The sequence below is a fragment of the Hipposideros armiger genome, unplaced genomic scaffold, assembly GCF_001890085.2.
Source record: "Hipposideros armiger isolate ML-2016 unplaced genomic scaffold, ASM189008v1 scaffold_211, whole genome shotgun sequence".
Lineage (NCBI taxonomy): Eukaryota > Metazoa > Chordata > Mammalia > Chiroptera > Hipposideridae > Hipposideros > Hipposideros armiger.
This window is the reverse complement of record NW_017731561.1, coordinates 418,024-429,843: the sequence shown is the minus strand read 5'-3', so window position 1 is coordinate 429,843 and position 11,820 is coordinate 418,024. Positions and strand designations below refer to the sequence as shown.

The 11,820-nt window shown below is 41.1% G+C and overlaps 1 protein-coding gene and 1 long non-coding RNA gene across 5 annotated transcripts in view; one reads left to right on the top strand and one right to left on the bottom strand.

Moving 5' to 3' along the window:
• The window catches only part of LOC109388915 (uncharacterized), a 14,056-nt gene extending 12,122 nt beyond the window's left edge, over positions 1-1,934 (top strand). Inside the window, exon 4 of the long non-coding RNA XR_002125289.1 lies at positions 1,849-1,934. This is a non-coding gene — a long non-coding RNA (uncharacterized LOC109388915). The remainder of the gene's footprint in view (positions 1-1,848) is intronic.
• Positions 1-11,820, bottom strand: part of SGCD (sarcoglycan delta) — a 405,963-nt gene that overhangs the window by 28,702 nt on the left and 365,441 nt on the right. The gene's annotated exons all lie outside the window — the stretch shown is intronic.

The window sequence follows — 11,820 nt, the reverse complement described above, 5'->3', positions numbered from 1 at the left end:
AACTGTACTGTTTTCTGACTCATCCACTACTAATGGACTCAGATAGAAAGGCTGTGTTATTTTCAATTCACCCACTTATTCCTCACGTCTACTACATACGTAAATACACTGGGCTAAATGTTGGGAGTTCAGCGATGAACACGACACAGAATCTAGGAAAGCTCTGACGAGGGAGAAAGACATGTTTGTATCACAGCTTGCACAAACAGCAACCAGCTTTGCATTAGGGATGGGGAAGGTGTCACAGAAGAAGTGCCTTTTGAGCTGTACTTTGAAAGATGCTGTTTTAACGGTACCGGAGATTTGTTTTAATCAGGTATGGCAAGACAGAAACACAGAAATAACTCTCACAAAGGAAGGCTTTGTGATACTTAGATCCCTAGGAACATGAGGCATGACCTGCCACACGGTGGGGTGGGGGCACATGGGAAACATCAGGGTTGGTCAGGAGGCAGAGGGACAAGACCCTTTATTGTGGTGTCCACAGGAAGGAAACGGGCAAGACGGGGCAGTCTTGGCTAGTTTGCGTAATTTCAGCAGGCTCTGGGGTACAGAGGCTGTCTCAAGTTGTCTGGTACCTGGTCTGCCTGAGTTGATCAGAGCAGGGGAATACTGGTCCAGAATGTGACAGCAGCCTGACAAAGGAGGTGAGGGAAGGAGTCCGGATGGGTTGGTGTAGTTTGCATATGAAAGGTGTGCTGGCAGGCCTGTGCACAGTGTGCTACCCCTAGGAGTTAGCTAACCCTGGCTGGGGCAGTCCCTCCCAGCAAGGTCCCTGACGTCAGCATCAGAATACAGAACAGTAAAGACAGGGTTAATACGGGTGCAGAAGAGATGGGACACGGCACTGCAGGGAGGGCCACTTCATGGACAGAGCCACTGAGACATAGGGAGCCTGGTGGTTTTAGGGAATGGGGAGGAGTATGAGGTAGCTGCAGGATAGTATGCATGCATTTGGGTGGTGGTTGAGATTGGAGTAAAGTGCCTGGATGAGGAACGGAGGTTTTATCTCCAAGTCTCGGGGCACCATTAAAGCCTGCATGGTTAGTGAGATGTTACTGGTGAACAGACAGAGGTATGTCTCTGAGGCATCCTACATAAAGTGACACACTGAAAACCAGCCAATTTCCCCAGCATTGCTTTAGGTGGAACTCCTTTGAACTGCCTCTTTGCTCTCAACCTGATGCCCAGGTGAAATGCTTTAGATGTTTTCCTTTTAAAAATATTTAATGTGTTAATTTTACACATGAGAAGAACTCATATTAAATCTCACTACCTAATTAGCCAAACCACAAATACATTTTCAGTCACAAAGATGACTCATGTCATTTCCTAATTAAACCTTGAAAGGTTTAATTAAAAAGCATAATTTGGAGAACTCTAGTTAAGGGGGAATTGGGGCTCAGCTTCCTGAATGTGCGTGCACCGCGCTGCCCTGGTCCGCATCCATCGCGGTTGGAGGAAGCAGCCGCATGAACGAGAGGAACGGCCCTTTGCAGAGGGTGGGGGTGTTTTCCTCTGCATGACACGCTGTCTCAGAGACAGCAGGGAGCTGGTTAATGGTAAGGAAACAAAACATCCGATGACTGTATGTAGTGCGCTGGTGACAGAGAACACACCGGCAGACGGGCAACAAGGAAATGAAGGTAGCGGTGGGACACATACGGATGCTTCCTCTGTGTCCAGAGCCGTTCTGGCCACTCAGCATTAATACCACCACAATTCCTCCCCTCCGCTCTGTGAAATAGGTATTCCCAGTTTCCAAATAGGGAAACCAAGGCACAGAGGTGGGAGGCAGAGCTAAGACAGCTTATCTGACTTCAGGGCCCTCTCTCCATCACATTCAAGGTCCCTCTGGACATCAGTGAGAGGCCAGTGAGCCCCGGAGCAGAGAACCTGCATTTGAATCTGAGCTACAAGACTTCAAGCCTCAGTTTCTCATCTGTAACAAGGATAAGATGACCTTGGAAGGTAGCTGTGAGGTTTGAATACAAGGATGCATGTGAGCCTGATACGGGTAAGCACACCAAAGACAGCGATTATTGTAAATACTTCTCCTACCAGTGCTGTCATCACCAACATCAGACAAGGTCAGTGGGTCCCAGAAGAATTTTATGTCATGGTATTGAGGACCCCTTTTTTTCCCTAGTAAAAAGGACAGAAAACAATTGTTTTCTTCTAAACTGTGCTGTCAGTGACTTGCTTAAAAACAGGCAAAGGCTTCCTAAATGCACTTAAGAATTAGTTATAAGGTCTTTCCTGTGGCTACCTACGAGGCCCTGTAGGATTTGGCCCGCTTGCCTCATCGTGTACCACTCGTTTTTTGCCGAGGACATCTTGGCACAGTGGCTACCCTTCTGTATTTCAGACGAGTACTCAATCTATGCCAGGCACTGTGCTAAGCACCAGTATATGTGGATTATCTCATCTGATCCTCACAACAGCCTTAGGAGGTGGATACTAGTGTTATCTATACTTCACAACTCTGGAAACTGAGACCCTGACAGGTTAACTAACTGGCCTAAGACAACATAGTTCATAAGTGGCAGAGCTTTAATTCAAACTCAGGTGCTCTCGCGCATCCGTCCAAACACTTAAGCTTTACACTCCAGAGTATCCAAAGTTTGACCTTGCCTGGCTCTCACAGCCACTCCAAGTAGGTGCTGAATGAGGCCAGACTGATGATTCACGTGACAACATGAATTAGTCACTCAGGTTCTGGAAGAGGCAGCGTGACAAGCAAGCCAAGTCTGACAATTTGTAAATCCTAAATGTGCAAATGTGTGAGTCCGCCTTTCTTTTAGGTTGTCCTCTGCACAGTCCTCACTGAGTTTGAAGTTTGACTCCACCAACCGAATTCCCTTTGCTAATGAGTTTCCATCAGCCTTAAAGGCTATAATCTCTTGTCCTGTCCATTTACCCTAGAGTCAGTCAATTTATAAGAATTGCATTAAACTTAATCTTCAGTATTCATCTTATCTATTCCCTACCTTCCCCTTCCTGCTATTAGTTCTTAACTAAGTTTAGGTCCAAGACAAGTGACAGGCAATACAGTGACTGACCAGACACATTACAAAGCATGCAACACGCTTTCACGAAGCTTCGCTGCCATGAAGGTTGGGCAGCTGTGTACCAAATGTCAGCTGTTGCAGCTCAGTGAACCCTTTCCTGGGTCCTGGGCCTGTCATCAGTGAACTATGAGAAATACAATCTCTGTCTCTCGTCAGCAGTAGACGCTCAGCCCCAGGTATTCATATATATCTATATCTATATCTATCTATATCTATCTATCTATCTATCTATCTATCTATCTATCTATCTATCTATCTATCTATCTATATCACAAGCCTGACACCAATGATCTGAGATGAATTTAAACAAGTGGTAAAGAAAAAACGATTTGTTGGAAGAATGCATATTCTTCACCAAAGATTTGTATTCTGAATGGCTTGTTTCTGAAGAAAAAAAAATGCTTTAAGCTAACATCTGGAAGGTCTACTTGATATTGTCAATGGAAATAGGTATGAAAATCCCTTTAAGTCTCACCAGATTAATAAATATAGATTCTCGTTATTCATGATAGTTACGTTCTACAAAGTCACCGTGAACACTGAAATAGCAAACACTGCACTACCTGCTCCTAGGAGAAATACAGGTTAGGTTCCTGCAAGCCTCTGGTCATAACATTTTTGTCCACTGATCAATACATAGCCTAGTTTCATGTTTAAAGACACCTTATTTAATATACTGTTGATTCATTAACAGGGAACTCACGGACGGCACTGTAACTCATGCCTGATGCTTATTTAACACACGGATTTTCTCCATAAGGCACAGCACAGACTTCTTATGCTTGGAAACGCTACACAGCACCCCCCCACTAACTGCAGCCGAGCCTGCATTTATATATTCACTCACTCACCATTTATTGAGTGTATGGGGCAATGGCTAGGTCAGGAGTCAGCAAACTTTTGAGATGGACGAGCCAATCCTGTCCCTCACAACAATTTAAAAATTATTCAAGAGCCATAAAACAAATGAAATCACCATTATGTGAATAATATCCTTTACAAATTTTATAAATGAAACTATGATAGTTTTATTTTCATTTTCAATTTTACTCAGAGCCACATGTACGTATCCAAAGAGCCGCATGTGGCTCGCAGTTGGCAAACCCCTGGTCTAGATGATGAGAATTTAGAGGTGAACAAGCTCCTCCTGATGCTTCCATCAGGTGTGGAGGAAGATAAAACAATGGGAAACTATCTTATTTATTAAGTGCTATGAAGGAAACAGTACAGGGGCAGAGAGCAACTGAGTGGACAATCAGGCTATTCTGGACAAAGGGTCGGGGAGCCCACGAAAAGGCATGTCAGCTCCAGGGAAGAGCACGTGCGGCTTCAGAAAGGAGAACAGAGCTGGGTGGCTCATCCAGCCACGTGGACTGAGGAATGGGGAGGGGTGGGTGTGGTGGTGCCCAGGGCACAGAGCCCAGACCCTGGCTCTACTTTTTCCTAAGAAACTGGAAGCTGATTCTTGCATTCTGTGAGACACTCAGTAAGCTTATAATAAGTGTGTGCATAGTTATAGTTATTTTAAGTTTTTCTTTGTAAAAATATTTTTTTCTTAATCTGACTGAGTCTGTCTAGTTTCTAATAATCGCATGCAACGCTTTCCACCTAATGGGAAAGTTGATTGCAACAGGTCATTGGGAACATTACTTCGGCTGGAAAAATTAACCTTAATTCATGAAATACGAGTTGAAAAAAGCAATGACTATCTTTTCTGACTCCCACAACACCATCGCATACCAAGAGCTCGCTTTAACTGCTTCTTAGAGATCGTCACACCTGGAGTGTGCCTCCCTCCTGCAACAACTAGCCAGTCTCTGAAACTATCACACCTCTGCAGAGATCCACAGTTATGATGTATCTCACTTTGGGGAGCTTCAGGAAGTCATTAAAATGTAAAACCCGATAAAACAAAATGCAGGTAGTAGATTAAAGCTAGACTAGTAGCTCCCAGGGATCTCTCTCTGGAAGCAGAGCCAGGTCAGGGCCTGGGGACAACCTTTCCATCAAATCACAGCAAGAAGTAAAGTACAGCAATTACCACTCCTAACAGAGAGGGTCATCCTCTGGCAAAATACGATGGATTAAAAAGTACTTCCATTGATGCTCATGGCTGCCAGAGCTGCTCGCATCAGAAAGTTATTTTTTTCCCCAAACTACATTTTCCCTCTTATCTCTGATTGCTTGGTGAGGGAGGTATTGTAAGATACATTTATAGGAACATAATGGTACCTTGGCAGGAAGCCATCTATGCTGCCTTTGCAGTGTGTACTGAAGTAGGACAATGCCACCCCAACAGGGCACCCTCTGTAAAGTACCCCAGAATATTGCTCTGGGTCTTGAAAGTGAAGGTCCTTTACGAAGGACCTGGTGTAACCAAGTGATATTCCCCCCAGGCCAAAAAATGTGTTTGTCTTCTCAGAGAGGCAGATTAGGTCTTGTTTTTCTAAATATATTGGAATTGGCAATGGTATCCAATCAATCACTGAGTTTATACAGAGCATATATTCTCCATTAAGACTTGGTCTATACAGAAACACGCGCGTGTTTTGAAAATTGTTTTTAAAAGTCTGGCTTTGTCTACCACTAATCTTGAAGCCAGCGAGAGAGGGCTGGGGAGAAGAATCTCTATATTCCAGGCACTTCTTATTCATCAGGCCTACATTCCTCCTGTAATCCTTGGTGGGCAAGAGTGATGGGAAAATGGGAGTTTATGAAGCAAGAACACGTTCCCAAGATCCCACAGCTGCAATGCACATGAGGGCATTTGGACTGCAGAGCCTGTGTCCTTCCTCCTTGTTTCTCAAACCTCCTATCAGAAGTCCCTGATGGCTGGGGACGCCCCAGAAGGGGGTGGGAGGGGGATAATATAAGCAGTTGGAAGTTGAATCATTCCATGCTACACCCATCACACAGATCCGTAAGAGAATACATTTCTGCTCTTTCCAAACTCAAAGCTTCCTGCCTGGCAGTGTTGCTGATGGATACAAAAGGAGAGAAACAATAGGTATGCAAGAACATAATTCATTGTTTATACAATTTGTGGCTCAGGGGGAGGAAAAAAAACCTCCGAAGCTCTCAAGTGTACAGGATCATTTTAATCCTATCCTTTTACTCAGAAATCTTCCCCCAAGACCTCAATCTTCTCAATCTGTGTCTTCGGCACAAACCCCTTCCCCCTGCTCTTTTCCAGATTTGCTCCCAAGGTAGAGCTGACAAGGCTTCAAGTTACTTGACTGTCATTGCTATATACTTCATGTGAATGCACATTATTTCGCTGCAGTATTGTTTGCATGGGGAGGAGAGGATGATCACAACCAGGTGAATGAGGGAGGCAGGGACACCTCAGCCTCATTGAAACCCTCTGCTCCTTTTGCTCAAATTCCAAAGTATATTTGTAGTTAGCTCACTTCTGTGTTCACAGTGGAAACACTCTGCAATTTCAAACTCCTATTGTTTTTGTCACCACATAGTCTTGGTGATGTCTGCATCTTGTCCTGAATTTAGGACATCCCAGATTCTATACCTACTAACCTACTCTGATGACTTTCCTGTCTGCTCAGTTCCACTCATTCAAAAGCAAGCAATAAACGTGTTTGGAGACCGGTGCTTTACCCTACAAATGCACATCAATTTGGCATTGTCCCTGGGTACATCTATTTATACGTTTGTTGTGTGTGTATCCAGCTGCTGAAATCAAGTAAGGCTGGTGCTCCAGAGATGGGTCCTGTTTATATTCCGAAGCTCATCTGACCACTTTGCACTCTGCTTCAAAAGCCAGGGGGCGAGACCCAAGGTTACACCATGCTGTCTTTCACCTTGAGCAAAACCAGGACAAAACAACACATCAAACTGGACTCCGTAAAAAGTCCTTTTAGGTCACCTCTCCAGTGGTGCCAAATCTTTAGTCATGTATACTCTACCCTCCCTAACGTTTACTTATTTTTAAAACGAATACTTTTCTTAAATTTTAAAAGGCAACCCTGTTCTACTACTACAAATGGGAAATCAATACTTCTTGATGCAAAGAAGGTAACCGAAGACTATAATAAAAACACAGCAAAATTTTACTTAGAAACTATTACGTACCAATAAATCTCTCAATTCAAGGTCTATGTTTGTTTGAAAAGTAGAACACTGAAGTAACACCAAGTAACTCCAAAATGAGCATCACCAAGACTTTATCTTTGCCTCAGGATGGCAGAGTTGAAAGGGAATGGCTCTGTTACTCTACTATTTAATATACCACCTATAATTATCTCCAGTGACACAAAGTAACACGGGTGGTATTCTTTGTACACTTTAGGAAACACCGACACAGTCCAATATCCCTTCTGCTGTTGAAGAAAACACAGCTCAGAGAAATGAAGGGAATTGCTTATTAATGACACAGCCAAACTGAGAATACCTTTTAGACCCTTAATAAAGTGCTTTTTTAAGTACAAAATTCTAATTTGGAAAAAAAAGAAAATGACACTTAAAGGTGATTTTTTCATCTCCCTGTCATGACTGTTTATCATCATTGATTCAATCTCCATCATTAATGGCTGTGCAATAATCTAGCTCAGAATTCTTCTCATGTTAAGATTATATCTAAAGGGAAAGGAATAATTAATTGTTTATTATACAAGACAAATGTAAACTCATATTCATAAACAAGGAACAAATATTTCACATTCATTTGGTTGTGTTCTTTTGGATCCTTCATTTGATTGTGTTCATTTTGGTTGTGTTTTTTGTGTTAGCTCAAGAACTGTTGTCTAGAGAAAAGATGGGGCCTTGTTGTAAGATCTGATAGTACATGAAAATATGGAAAATTTGAGTACATTCAAAACACTCTTACTGAGAGTAATAAGAAGAGGATTAAGTCTATAGAAATAATTTTATTGAATAGAATAGGCATGAAACCAGATCATGTGTTCCAGGACTTGCTGGTTGGCATAGATTTCTAATGTACTCTTAAACACCACCCTAGTCTGCAGGCAGGAATAGATGGAAAGACCATTGAAAACAAATACTAATTTTCATATAAAAATGTCTTGCCTTTGATCAAAAGATGCTGTACTTAGAGCCCAAAGTGTGTGTTTTGTTTAATCTATGACTACACGTATATTTTTATGTATGTATTTGTGTAGAATAATATCTTGATATAATAATGATTGTGCTCTTTTAGAACACATGCTACTTCCTGTTACTCTGTAACCCTTCTTCCTGTTCAGGTAACAGGTATTGTATTCTATAAAACTGCTTCCGGTAAGGAATGACATAGCAATATGCGGGCAATAAGACAGTCAGGTCCTTGGCTTTTGGATTTCAAAAGGGCTAGATCAGGGTAGAAACAATGAATTCTTAAAACCAGTTGAAGAGTCAAAGTATTACATCACCAGACTGAATCAACACTTTCCTGGATGAAGGAAGAAAGGGGTAAGTCACACAGGAGGAAATTTAGATAATAAGGAATTCCAGAGAATGAGCCCATATGCCTATTTTATGCCTCAGAGAGTCCCAGTGCAGGGAGGGGCAGACTGTTGAAACCGCCAGGTAAACCTGGGGAATCTGAGAGCAGAGAGGGCATGCACCCTCATCCCCTTCCCAGGAAAGGCGAGCAAAGTGTCAAGAACCTGACAAGAAATGCTTTCCTGAGGGATCCAAAATCTAGACTGAGGGCATTTCAGTGTGCCCTGTGCATGGCACTGGAAGGGCAAACATGTTTTCCATGACCTAAGGGCAGCAGGAATGTGACGGAGAGAACAGACCGTGTGCAGTGTCTTATTGTCAGGTTTAGGGGGATGCAGTGAGCAATATTCTGCCACAACCAATGACTGAAAGACCAGGAGAAATAAAAGCATCTTTGTACAGATGTCAGTATAGGTGGAGAATGACAAGGACTCAACTGCCACCACCCAGAAGTCTTGTCATGAGTACTCTCACCATAACTGAGACTTGTAACTGGAGGGAGAAGGGAAAATAGTGATATCCTGAATTAAATGATAGATTTATGCTAGCAAGAAAAATAAGTGTTTTATATAAATTTAAAAAATTCCAATTGTTTTTTTATTCCAGGTTGGAAATTGTACCTACTGTACATACATATAATTTGAGATTTAAACACCCTGATAGTAGATTATACATTATACTACTGTATCCTTATCGAAATAGGAGAAAAATAAGGGATTGAATAGATCCTTCAAGTGATTTTTACTTTAGGATTTCTGACAAAATTGAGAATGATGGCACTGGGTTGATTGGAATATTTTAGTAGATATTTGATTTCACTGTGGATAAAAACGAGGTACTACACAATCGTGGTGAAGTGCAAGATCTAAGCCACATCACTATTAAAGGACTGGCCAAGACACAAAGCCAAATATTTGAATTCTTTAAAATAATGAAGGACTCTAATACCTGTAATCATTGAGCTACGACAAAAAAAAAAAACCCCTCATCTTTTTCTGAGAGGTACGCAATGTTTAGGCAGAACTGATGCAAGCTAGTCACACTCAGCTCATTACCAATATTGAAAATACTGAGTCCTTCCTAATTAGTACAGGCTATATATCTCTCTGACCTTCAGGTGGGAGGGGCGAACAAGGCTCACCATTTCTAGATCAAAAGGGTAATCACATTTAAGCTGATACAAACTCCTTTTAAATCTTTGGATTTGTATCAGTCAGGTTAGGCTTAGTTATGCTGCAGTAACAGGGACCCAGAATTTCAATGGCTTACAAAGACAATTTGCTGATATCATGGCACAAGGTAAGAGAGAAAATGGCAGAAACAAGCAAGTTTCTATTGTGGAGTGGCGCTTCTACTCACACTTCATTGACCAAAGCCAATCACCTGTTTCTTGATATGGACAGGGCAGTATAAATCTACAGAGAAAGGTAGCAAATATCTTTTATGATAATTCAATTTGCCATACATATTCATATTTCTATTATCACAAGTGGATTTTTTAGCATCCACCTATTAAACTTATTGTAACAAGAAGATGGCTTGATTTATAAATTAGAACTTTAACTTGTGAGAAAAGAAGTACCAACTTTGACTAACTATCATATTAAAGATACCTATAACAGCATTTAACATGTAGAAGTTTTTAATAAAAGTTTGCAGAATCATTATTATACATGGATTATTACAAATTAAAGGCCTTCAAGGAAGAGTTAAAACGTCGTTTCTCTTCTTCCAATCAATCTCAAACTTTCACATCATATTTGGTTTGCGGGGTTGATGTTAACAGGGAGAACATAGCTATTATGTTCCTGAGGCTAGAACTTCAGAATTTTTTTAACCTGGGTAACCTGCCACCTTAGGTAACCAGCCATCAGGTGAACAGTGGTACTTTGAAGGTGACTACAGAGGCATCCTACAGGTATTGATAGCTGTATTAAAAAGTAAATAAATAAAATGTAGAAAATCTACAACTAAGCCTTAACTATATTTTAATGTTAAGCAATTCAGACCAACATTTAAGTAAATATAAAGATATATCCTATATCTTGTCAATCATTGTGGAATTGATTGATACCTGTTTTACTAACAAATTTGAATCGGCTACTTTCTTGTTTTACTATAAGTATTTGATGATTTCAAGAAATGTTTATACAGTTTCCATATTTGAATATTTTAAATAAAAAAAAACCCCAAAACACCTTCAGGTAGACAATAGACATTTGCTGTTTTACATGCCCTCATGCATCTAGTCACAGTAACCAGACTTTTTCTTTGGACCTCTGCCCCTTCCATATATTCAGACAATATGGTTTGTGTGGCTCGACCTTTACACCCAGCTCCAGGAAGAGACGCAGGACCCGTTCTGGCTAACCTGAGCATGGCACTCCCTTGGCTGCCCATTATTGGTTTAGGAATAAGCATGTGATGCAAGACATGCTGCTGGGGTTTAATTCCACGATTTTTATTAGAGCTGCTCAGGAGAGAGTATTATTTTATTTTATTTTCCTGGGATGAATGAAAAAAATGGGACACAAGCCTGGAAGGCATTTTGACACAACTACGCAAGAGCTTTCCTGAGAATGGAACCCACACAAGGGAAAACAGAGCTCAGAAGTGGAAAGACTAAGTGAAATTCTGGTTACATCATTTGAGTGCTTGGATCCAGAAATGTCTGAAGCTCACATTATCCTCTGGAATTTTCAGTTATGCGAGCCAATCATTACCATCCCACCTCCATCGTTTTAAAAGTCTGCTTGAGTTAAGCATTCTTTCATTTGCAACTAAAGCTGCTACTAATACAGCTGTCCTATGGTAGACATAGTTTATTCCTCCCTTAGTGATATGTGTATTTGCTAATGATCCAGGGATGGATAGTGGGTCAGAGTCATAGGTATCATATGATTCCATGTGAATCACAAAAGCAGTACAAAGCCTTGGGTTGTGGAGACCTTGCTATTTGTCAGGCATTAATGGTGGGAGAAGATGATAAAATCCATGTTGGCATAGATTTGTCTCATCTTTATCTCATTATTTTATATTCATTTATTCCTGGACTCATTATCCTGAGCGTTCCCTATTTCTATAACCTCAAGATCCAACACTTTACCTGGTACAAATTAGATATGCAGTAAATGAACAAAGCAGTGAATGAATATTCCTTATTAAAACTGTTGTCTAGAATAGTAAACCATGTGATTAAAATCAAATCCTTTTATTTCAGTTTTTGCAGCATGAACCTTTGACTTCTTACTCATATATTAAAAAATTAATACTAGTCAGACTACTTTCCAAA